The sequence below is a fragment of the Triticum aestivum genome, chromosome 5A, assembly GCF_018294505.1.
Source record: "Triticum aestivum cultivar Chinese Spring chromosome 5A, IWGSC CS RefSeq v2.1, whole genome shotgun sequence".
In the NCBI taxonomy this organism is placed as follows: Eukaryota; Viridiplantae; Streptophyta; class Magnoliopsida; order Poales; family Poaceae; genus Triticum; species Triticum aestivum.
This window is the reverse complement of record NC_057806.1, coordinates 586,841,343-586,850,538: the sequence shown is the minus strand read 5'-3', so window position 1 is coordinate 586,850,538 and position 9,196 is coordinate 586,841,343.

The window sequence follows — 9,196 nt, the reverse complement described above, 5'->3', positions numbered from 1 at the left end:
TGGGGTGGCCTCGAGAATGCTTCAAGGAGGGGGTAATATCGACCCCCCCACGTGTTGAAGCTATCGGGAGGGGGTATATATCGACAACAACACTACATCTATGTCCCTCGACGACCCTCGTTCCCGATAAAAAAAGAGGAAGAAGAAGAAAAAAAAAGAGGAGAAGAAAGAATAGAGGAGAAGAACTCCTCTATTCTTTCATCTCCTCTTTTTTTTCTAGTGTCAAAGGATTCAACAAAACCATGTCTTCATCATTAGGCAAAAGTAACAGGTGCATGATGGTACGAAGCTCTCCAAAGTTATTTTGGAACGGAGTCCTAGATAGGATAATTCGCTTTTTGGTACAAAGTTCAGCAAGAACCTTCCAAATATCGTTATTTGGAAGGCCTTTGCTGAAATTCATACAAAAAGGCAAATTATCCTATCCGGGACACCATTCCAAAATAACTTTGGAGGACTTCGTCATGCCCTGGTTACTTCTGGCTAATGATGAAGCCATGGATTTCTTCAATACTTTGACACTAGGAAATCTCTCTCTCGACCCCTCGGCGATCCTCGACCCCTCGAACCCTCGACGACCCTGGAACCCTCGACCCCTCGGCGATCCTCTTCTTCCTCTCATGTTCGAGAGGATCGCCGAGGGGTCGGGAGGTTGCCTAGTGTCAAAGGATTCAACAAAACCATGTCTTCATCATTAGGCGAAAGTAACAGGTGCATGATGGTACGAAGCTCTCCAAAGTTATTTTGGAACGGAGTCCTAGATAGGATAATTCGCTTTTTGGTACAAAGTTCAGCAAGAACCTTCAAAATATTATTATTTGGAAGGCCTTTGCTGAAATTCATACAAAAGGGCAAATTATCCTATCCGGGACACCATTCCAAAATAACTTTGGAGGACTTCGTCATGCCCTGGTTACTTCTGGCTAATGATGAAGCCATGGATTTCTTCAATACTTTGACACTAGGAAATCTCTCTCTCGACCCCTCGGCGATCCTCGACCCCTCGAACCCTCAACGACCCTGGAACCCTCGACCCCTCGGCGATCCTCTTCTGCCTCTCATGTTCGAGAGGATCGCCGAGGGGTCGGGAGGTTGCCTAATGTCAAAGGATTCAACAAAACCATGTCTTCATCATTAGGCGAAAGTAACATGTGCATGATGGTACGAAGCTCTTCAAAGTTGTTCTGGAACGGAGTCCCAGATAGGATAATTCGCTTTTGGGTACAAAGTTCAGAAAGAGCCTTCCGAATATCGCTATTTGGAAGGCCTTTGCTGAATTCGTACCAAAAGGCGGATTATTCTATCCGGGACTCCATTCCAGAACAACTTTGCAGAACTTCGTACCAACATGCCCTGGTTACTTCCGGCTAATGATGAAGGCATGGATTTCTTCAATACTTTGACACGAGGAAACCTCTCTCGACCCCTCGGCGATCCTCGACCCCTCGAACCCTTGACGACCCTGGAACCCTCGACCCCTAGACGACCCTCTTCTTCCTCTCATGTTCGAGAGGATCGCCGAGGGGTCGGGAGGTTGCCTAGTGTCAAAGGATTCAACAAAACCATGTCTTCATCATTAGGCGAAAGTAACAGGTGCATGATGGTACGAAGCTCTCCAAAGTTATTTTGGAACGGAGTCCTAGATAGGATAATTCGCTTTTTGGTACAAAGTTCAGCAAGAACCTTCCAAATATCGTTATTTGGAAGGCCTTTGCTGAAATTCATACAAAAAGGCAAATTATCCTATCTGGGACACCATTCCAAAATAACTTTGGAGGACTTCGTCATGCCCTGGTTGTTGGGGAACGTTGCAGAAAACAAAAAATTTCCTACGGTTTCACCAAGATCCATCTATGAGTTCATCTAGCAACGGGTGATCGGATTGCATCTACATACCTTTGTAGATCATGTGCGGAAGCGTTCAAAGAATGGGGATAAGGAAGTCGTACTCGACGTGATACAAATCACCGGAGATCCTAGCGCCGAACGGACGGCACCTCCATGTTCAACACACGTACGGTCAGCGTGACGTCTCCTCCTTCTTGATCCAGCAAGGGGGGAGGAGAGGTTGATGAAGATCCAACAGCACGACAGTGTGGTGGTGGATGCAGCGCGTCACCGCAGCAGGGCTTCGCCGTTATACTTCGAGAGGGAGAGGTGTAGCAGGAGAGAGGGAGGCGCCAAGACTCAAGGGTCCGGCTGCCCCCTCCCTCCCCCCCTTTATATAGGCCCCCTAGGGGGGTGCGCCGGCCCTAGGAGATGGGATCTCCTAGGGGGGGCGGCGGCCAAGGGGTGGAGTGCCCCCCAAGCCAGGTGGGGCGCCCCCCACCCTAGGGTTCCCAACCCTAGGCGCATGGGGTGGGCCAAGGGGGGCGCACCAGCCCACTATGGGCTGGTTCCCCTCCCTACTTTGGCCCATGGGGCCCTCCGGGATGCGTGGCCCCACCCGGTGGACCCCCGGGACCCTTCCGGTGGTCCCGGTACAATACCGATGACCCCCGAAACTCTCCCGATGGCCGAAACTGCACTTCCTATATATAATTCTTCACCTCCGGACAATTCCGGAACTCCTTGTAACATCCAGAATCTCATCCGGGACTCCGGACAACTTTCGGGTTACTGCATATTCATATCTCTACAACCCTAGCGTCACCGAACCTTAAGTGTAACACCCCAGATGTAACTTTCCCAATTTGTACTCCAACTCTTGCCGTTTCCGGTGTTAAGTTATATTTATTTCTCGGGTTCAGGTCTTTGTCTCCGTGTGTTGTTTTCGTTTTCATGCATCTTATATCATGTCATAATGTGCATTGCATTTGCATACGTGTTCATCTCATGCATTCGAGCATTTTTCCCGTTGTCCGTTTTGCATCCCGGCGCTCCGTTCTCCTCCGGTGGTCATTTCTAGCTTTCTTTCGTGTGTGGAGATTGAACATTTCCGGATTGGACCAAGACTTGTCAAGCGGCCTTGGTTTACTACCGGTAGACCGCCTGTCAAGTTTCGTACCATTTGGACTTCGTTTGGTACTCCAACGGTTAACCGAGGGACCGAAAAGGCCTCGTGTGTGTTGCAGCCCAACACTCCTCCAATTTGGCCCAAAACCCACCAAACTCTGCTCCATGCTCTAGAGCGTTCGATCACGATCGCGTGGCCGAAAACCACACCTCATTTGGACTCTCATAGCTCCACTTATGCCTATAAATACACCCCCTTCGTTTTTGGATCTCTCTCCCTCTCGAAACCCTAAAAAATCCCTTCTGCCGCCGCCGGACGTGTCCGGGCGGGCCGGACAACGTCCGCGCTGCCACCGCCGGCCTACCACAAACCGACACGTGGCCTGCGCCACTCCCTCTGCCGCCGGCCCGGGGCGGCCCGCATCCGGCCCCCCCGGCCCACGAGCGCCAGCCGCCGCCCTCCTCCACGCCAGCCGCCGCACGCCACCGCCCACACGCCACGCCGCCGCCGCCGCCCACGCGCCGCGCCTGAGCCGCCGGAGCTCCTCGCCGCCACTGCGCCTGGCCATCGCGCGCCCGCGCCGCGGGAGCCGCCGCCTCCATCGCGCCGCCCCACGCCGGCCAAGCCCCGGCGAGCGTCGCCGGATCTGGCTACCCCGGCGACTCCTCCGACCGCTCCTCCTTTTCCGGTGAACATGACTTCCGGCGAACCTCATTTTCCGTGCCCGGATCTCAGATCTCAAATCCTAACCCTAGGTTGTTTTTTTTCACTAAGTCCCAGAATTTTTGATCCATATGCACATGTTCGTGGCTCCGTAACTTTTCATCCTAGCTCCGATTTGGGCGTATAGCATATCAAAATGTTCATCTCAGAGAGTAAATCATTTCATAACATTGCATCATTTTTCATTTGAGCTCATCTTGATGCCCAAAATGCTGTTAGAAAAGGGCTTCGTGAGTTAATTGACAGATCTGCTAGTTCATCTTAGACTTTTGTCATTTTTGCCATGATTATTGTGTGCATGCTATGCCTGTGAGTCCTTCATATGTTTTGTTAAGCATTTTGTCTTCTTTCCAGAGGTGCAACCCATGCATTTTTAGGATGTGTGTGGTGACTTGTGCAAGCTTGCAAAGTGAGGCACCCGGTAAATCTGTTTTCAGAGACTTGGTTGTTTTCACTAAGTCTGGGATTATTTAGTCCATGATGCCATATGTTCAGCTTGTTTCCTAGTGATCCGTGCCTCTTTTGAGGATGATCAGTAAAGGAGTTTTGTTAATCATGTTATGCCCTATCCATCCATGTCTTTGTTTGCAATTATGGAGCACCCTAGCTTGAGTCAATCGAGCTCTACTTTTGCTTCGTTGTGAATCTGGGCAGATCGTCAACTCGTTTGCGATTTTGCCGATGCTATTGTAGTTGATCTGTGCATGCTATGTCATTGTTCTTGCCATGTCTGGTTTGTATTTTGTGCCATCTTTATAGATGTATGCTTGCCTTGCCATGACTTGCACCGTGGTGTGTGCATCGAGCTCGTAAACATGCCTTCGTGAGTTATATTTCAGCATGTCTCAGTTTTCAGTAAGTCTGAAAACTGATTGTGTTTTAGCTATGTTCGTGTGCTCGTTTATATATTTTGTGATCCCTTTTGGCCCCAGGTCACTTAGGGACTTTTGTTAAGCTTGTTGAGTAGCTCCATGCCATGTTCTTACTCGTCTTAATCAGGTCATGTATCATGTTGATTTGCTGCTCCGAAGAGGGCTTCGTGATCTGAAATTTCAGACAAGTGTTAATTTCACCAAGTCTCGAATCTGTTTTGCATTTGCATTTTTGCCATGCTTGTTTGAACCTCATAATGGATGAATTGGCCGTGGCTCAGTGCTAGTCTTTTGTTAAGCATCTTGTGTGCATCCCTACCATGTATTTTGTTGTCATGTTTGGTGGCTGTACCATGTTCGTTTCGTTGCATTTAGATGCCTACTTGCTGTAAATGGCAGACCGGTGTCATTCTTAAAACGCTTGCCATTTCCAAACCGTAACTCCGATTCCGGCGTTCTTTATATCGTTTTCAAGCGATTTCATCCCCTCTTTCCAGTGGCAACCTTGGAATTCCAAGTTGAGGCCAGGTTCATGCATTTCCTGTTATATCTTGCATTTTGCATCCCGCATGCATCCCGCATAGCATACCATCATTTCATCATATTGTTTGAGCTTGCACGTGGTTGATTGTATCCTTGTTGCTTGTTTGTCTTGTTTGGGTAGAGCCGAGAGACGAGTTCGCTACCAAGGAGCCCGTTGAGTTTGCTTGTGAGGATCCTGTCAACTCTGACAACTATGCAGGCAAGATGATCATACCCTCGAAATCACTACTATCTTTGCTATGCTAGTTTGCTCGCTCTTTGCTATGACAATGCTACGATGCCTACCTTTTGCTTGTCAGCCTCCCAATTGCCATGTCAAACCTCTAACCCACCTTGTCCTAGCAAACCGTTGATTGGCTGTGTTACCGCTTTGCTCAGCCCCTCTTATAGCGTTGCTAGTTGCAGGTGAAGTTTGGAGGCCGTTCCTGGTTGGAACATCTTTTATTTACTTGTTGGGATATCATTATATTGCTATGTTATCTTAATGCATCTATATACTTGGTAAAGGGTGGAAGGCTCGGCCTCTCGCCTAGTGTTTTGTTCCACTCTTGCCGCCCTAGTTTCCGTCATATCGGTGTTATGTTCCCGGATTTTGCGTTCCTTACGCGGTTGGGTTATAATGGGAACCCCTTGATAGTTCGCCTTGATTAAAGCTTTTCCAGCAATGCCCAACCTTGGTCTTACCATTTTCCACCTAGCCTCTTTTCCCCTCGGGTTTCCGGAGCCCGCGGGTCATCTTATTTAAACCCCCCGGGCCAGTGCTCCTCTAGGTGTTGGTCCAAACTAGAGTCCTGTGCAGCGCCCCCTCGGGGAAACTCGAGGTTTGGTTTTAGTTGTATGGAGCGCTCATCTGAGTGTGCCCTGAGAAAGAGATATGTGCAGCTTCTATCGGGATTTGTCGGCACATTGGGCGGTGTTGCTGGTCTTGTTTTAACCTGTCGAAGTGTCTTGAGTTACCGAGATACCGAGTCTGATCGGAACGTCTTGGGAGGAGGTCTATTCCTTCGTTGACCATGAGAGCTTGTCATGGGCTAAGTTGGGACTCCCCTGCAGGGATTGAACTTTCGAAAGCCGTGCCCGCGGTTATGGGCAGATGGGAATTTGTTAATGTCCGGTTGTAGATAACTTGAATCTTAATTAATTAAAATGAATCAACTGAGTGTGTTACCGTGATGGCCTCTTCTCGGTGGAGTCCGGGAAGTGGACACGGTGTTGGAGTAATGTTTGCGCAGGCTGTTCTTCTAGATTCTCGCTCGTGCTTTTCCTCCTCTTCTCGCTCTCTTTTGCGAATAAGTTAACCACCATACTTGCTAGTCGCTTGCTGCAGCTCCACATATACTTGCCTTGCCATTCCTATAAGCTTAAATAGTCTTGATCGCGAGGTTGCGAGATTGCTGAGTCCCTGTGGCTCACAGATTACTATACCTCCAGATGCAGGTCCAGGTGATTCCGCTCCAGGTGACGAGTACGAGCTCAAGTGGGAGTTCGACGAGGACTCTCAGCGTTACTACGTTTCCTTTCCCGATGATCAGTAGTGGTGCCCAGTTGGGGGTGATTGGGACCATTGTCGCATGTTGGGTTTTCTTCTATTTTGGCACCGTAGTCGGGCCATGAGTGTTTTGGATGATGTAATGTTATTTATGTTCTTGATTGACGTGGCGAGTGTAAGCCAACTATGTTCTCCCCTTTATATTCATATTACATGGGATGTTGTGAAGATTGCCTAACTTGCGACATATTCCTTCAATGCGATTATGTCTCTAAGTCGTGCCTCGACACGTGGGAGCTATAGTCACATCGAGGGAGTTACAAGTTGGTAATCAGAGCCTTCCCCGACCTTAGGAGCCCCATTGCTTGATCGTTTTTAGCGGCCGAGTTGTGTCTAGAAAAATGTTTTGAGTCTTTAGGAATTATATATCGGAGAGCTTAGGAATTCCTCAAGGTTTCCTCGCCAACCTTCAAGTCTCTCCTACCTTAGAAGACCAGATTCGCCAAGCTCAGCTTCTTGATGCTATGGTGAAAAAGGTGAAGATTGGGATTGCCAACAGTCAGTCCAAGTACAAGTGCTACCGCCTTGATGACAAGGACACTCTCTTCTTCGAGGATCGTATTGTTGTGCCCAAAGGTGAACTTCGTAAAGTGATCATGAACGAGGCTCACAATTCTCTCCTCTCCATCCACCCTGGGAGCACGAAGATGTATCAGGACCTTAAGCAAGCTTATTGGTGGACTCGAATGAAGCACGAGATCGCTCAATTCGTGAATGAATGTGATGTCTGCAGAAGAGTGAAGGCAGAACACCAAAGGCCAGCTGGTCTCCTCCAACCTCTTGCCATTCCAGAATGGAAGTTTGACCACATTGAAATGGACTTCGTGACTGGGTTTCCAAAGTCCAAGCGTGGCAATGATGCTATATTTGTTGTCATCGACAAGCTCACCAAAGTGGCTCACTTTCTGCCTATCAAAGAGTCGATCACTGCAGCTCAATTGGCGGAACTCTATACCTCTCGCATTGTCTCTCTGCACGGTATTCCTCAAGTGATCTCTTCAGACCGTGGCAGCATCTTTACCTCCAAGTTTTGGGATTCTTTCCAGAAGGCCATGGGCACTAACATCCGCTTCAGCATTGCTTTCCATCCTCAAACAAGCGGTCAAGTCGAGCGTGTCAACCAGATTCTTGAAGATATGATCAGGGCTTGTGTGATCTCCTTCGGCATGAAATGGGAGGATTGTCTTCCTTATGCTGAATTCTCATACAACAACAGTTTTCAAGCAAGTTCGAGCAAGGCCCCTTTTGAAATTCTGTATGGCAGGAAGTGCCGTACCCCTCTCAATTGGTCTGAAACCGGTGAACGTCAGCTTTTGGGTAATGACTTAATCACAGAAGCAGATGAAATGTGCAAAGTCATTCGTGATAACCTCAAAGCAGCCCAATCCCGCCACAAGAGCTACTATGATGGTAAACACCGTGATTTGGCTTTCGAAATCGGAGATCATGTTTACCTCCGCGTCTCTCCTATGAAAGGGACTCGTCGCTTTGGTATCAAAGGGAAGCTTTCCCCTAGATACGTGGGACCTTTCAAGATTGTCAGCAAGAGAGGCGACCTCGCCTATCAACTCGAGCTTCCTTCAAACTTTACAAATGTTCATGACGTGTTCCATGTCTCTCAGCTTCGGAAGTGCTTCAAGACTCCTGACCGCACCGTCAACTTCGAGGACATTGAGCTCCAAGAAGATCTCTCTTATCGTGAGCACCCAGTTGCTATTCTTGAAGAGACTGAACGCAAGACTCGCAACAAGTCAATCAAATTTCTCAAAGTCAAGTGGTCACACCATTCCGACCGTGAAGCTACCTGGGAACGCGAGGATCACCTCCTTTTTGAGTACCCGGAGTTCTTTCAGTCCTAGATCTCGGGACGATATCTTTTCGTAGTGGTGGAGTGTTGTAACACCCCAGATGTAACTTTCCCAATTTGTACTCCAACTCTTGCCGTTTCCGGCGTTAAGTTATATTTATTTCTCGGGTTCGAGTCTTTGTCTCCGTGTGTTGTTTTCGTTTTCATGCATCTCATATCATGTCATCATGTGCATTGCATTTGCATACGTGTTCATCTCATGCATTCGAGCATTTTTCCCGTTGTCCGTTTTGCATCCCGGCGCTCCGTTCTCCTCCGGTGGTCATTTCTAGCTTTCTTTCGTGTGTGGAGATTGAACATTTCCGGATTGGACCGAAACTTGTCAAGCGGCCTTGATTTACTACCGGTAGACCGCCTGTCAAGTTTAGTACCATTTGGACTTTGTTTGGTACTCCAACGGTTAACCGAGGGACCGAAAAGGCCTCATGTGTGTTGCAGCCCAACACCCCTCCAATTTGGCCCAAAACCCACCAAACTCTGCTCCATGCTCTAGAGCATTCGATCACGATCGCGTGGCCGAAAACCGCACCTCATTTGAACTCTCCTAGCTCCACTTATGCCTATAAATACACCCCCTCCGTTTTTGGATCTCTCTCCCTCTCAAAACCCTAAAAAATCCCTTCCGCCGCCGCCGGACGTGTCCGGGCGGGCCGGACAACGTCCGCGCCGCCACCGCCGGCCTACCA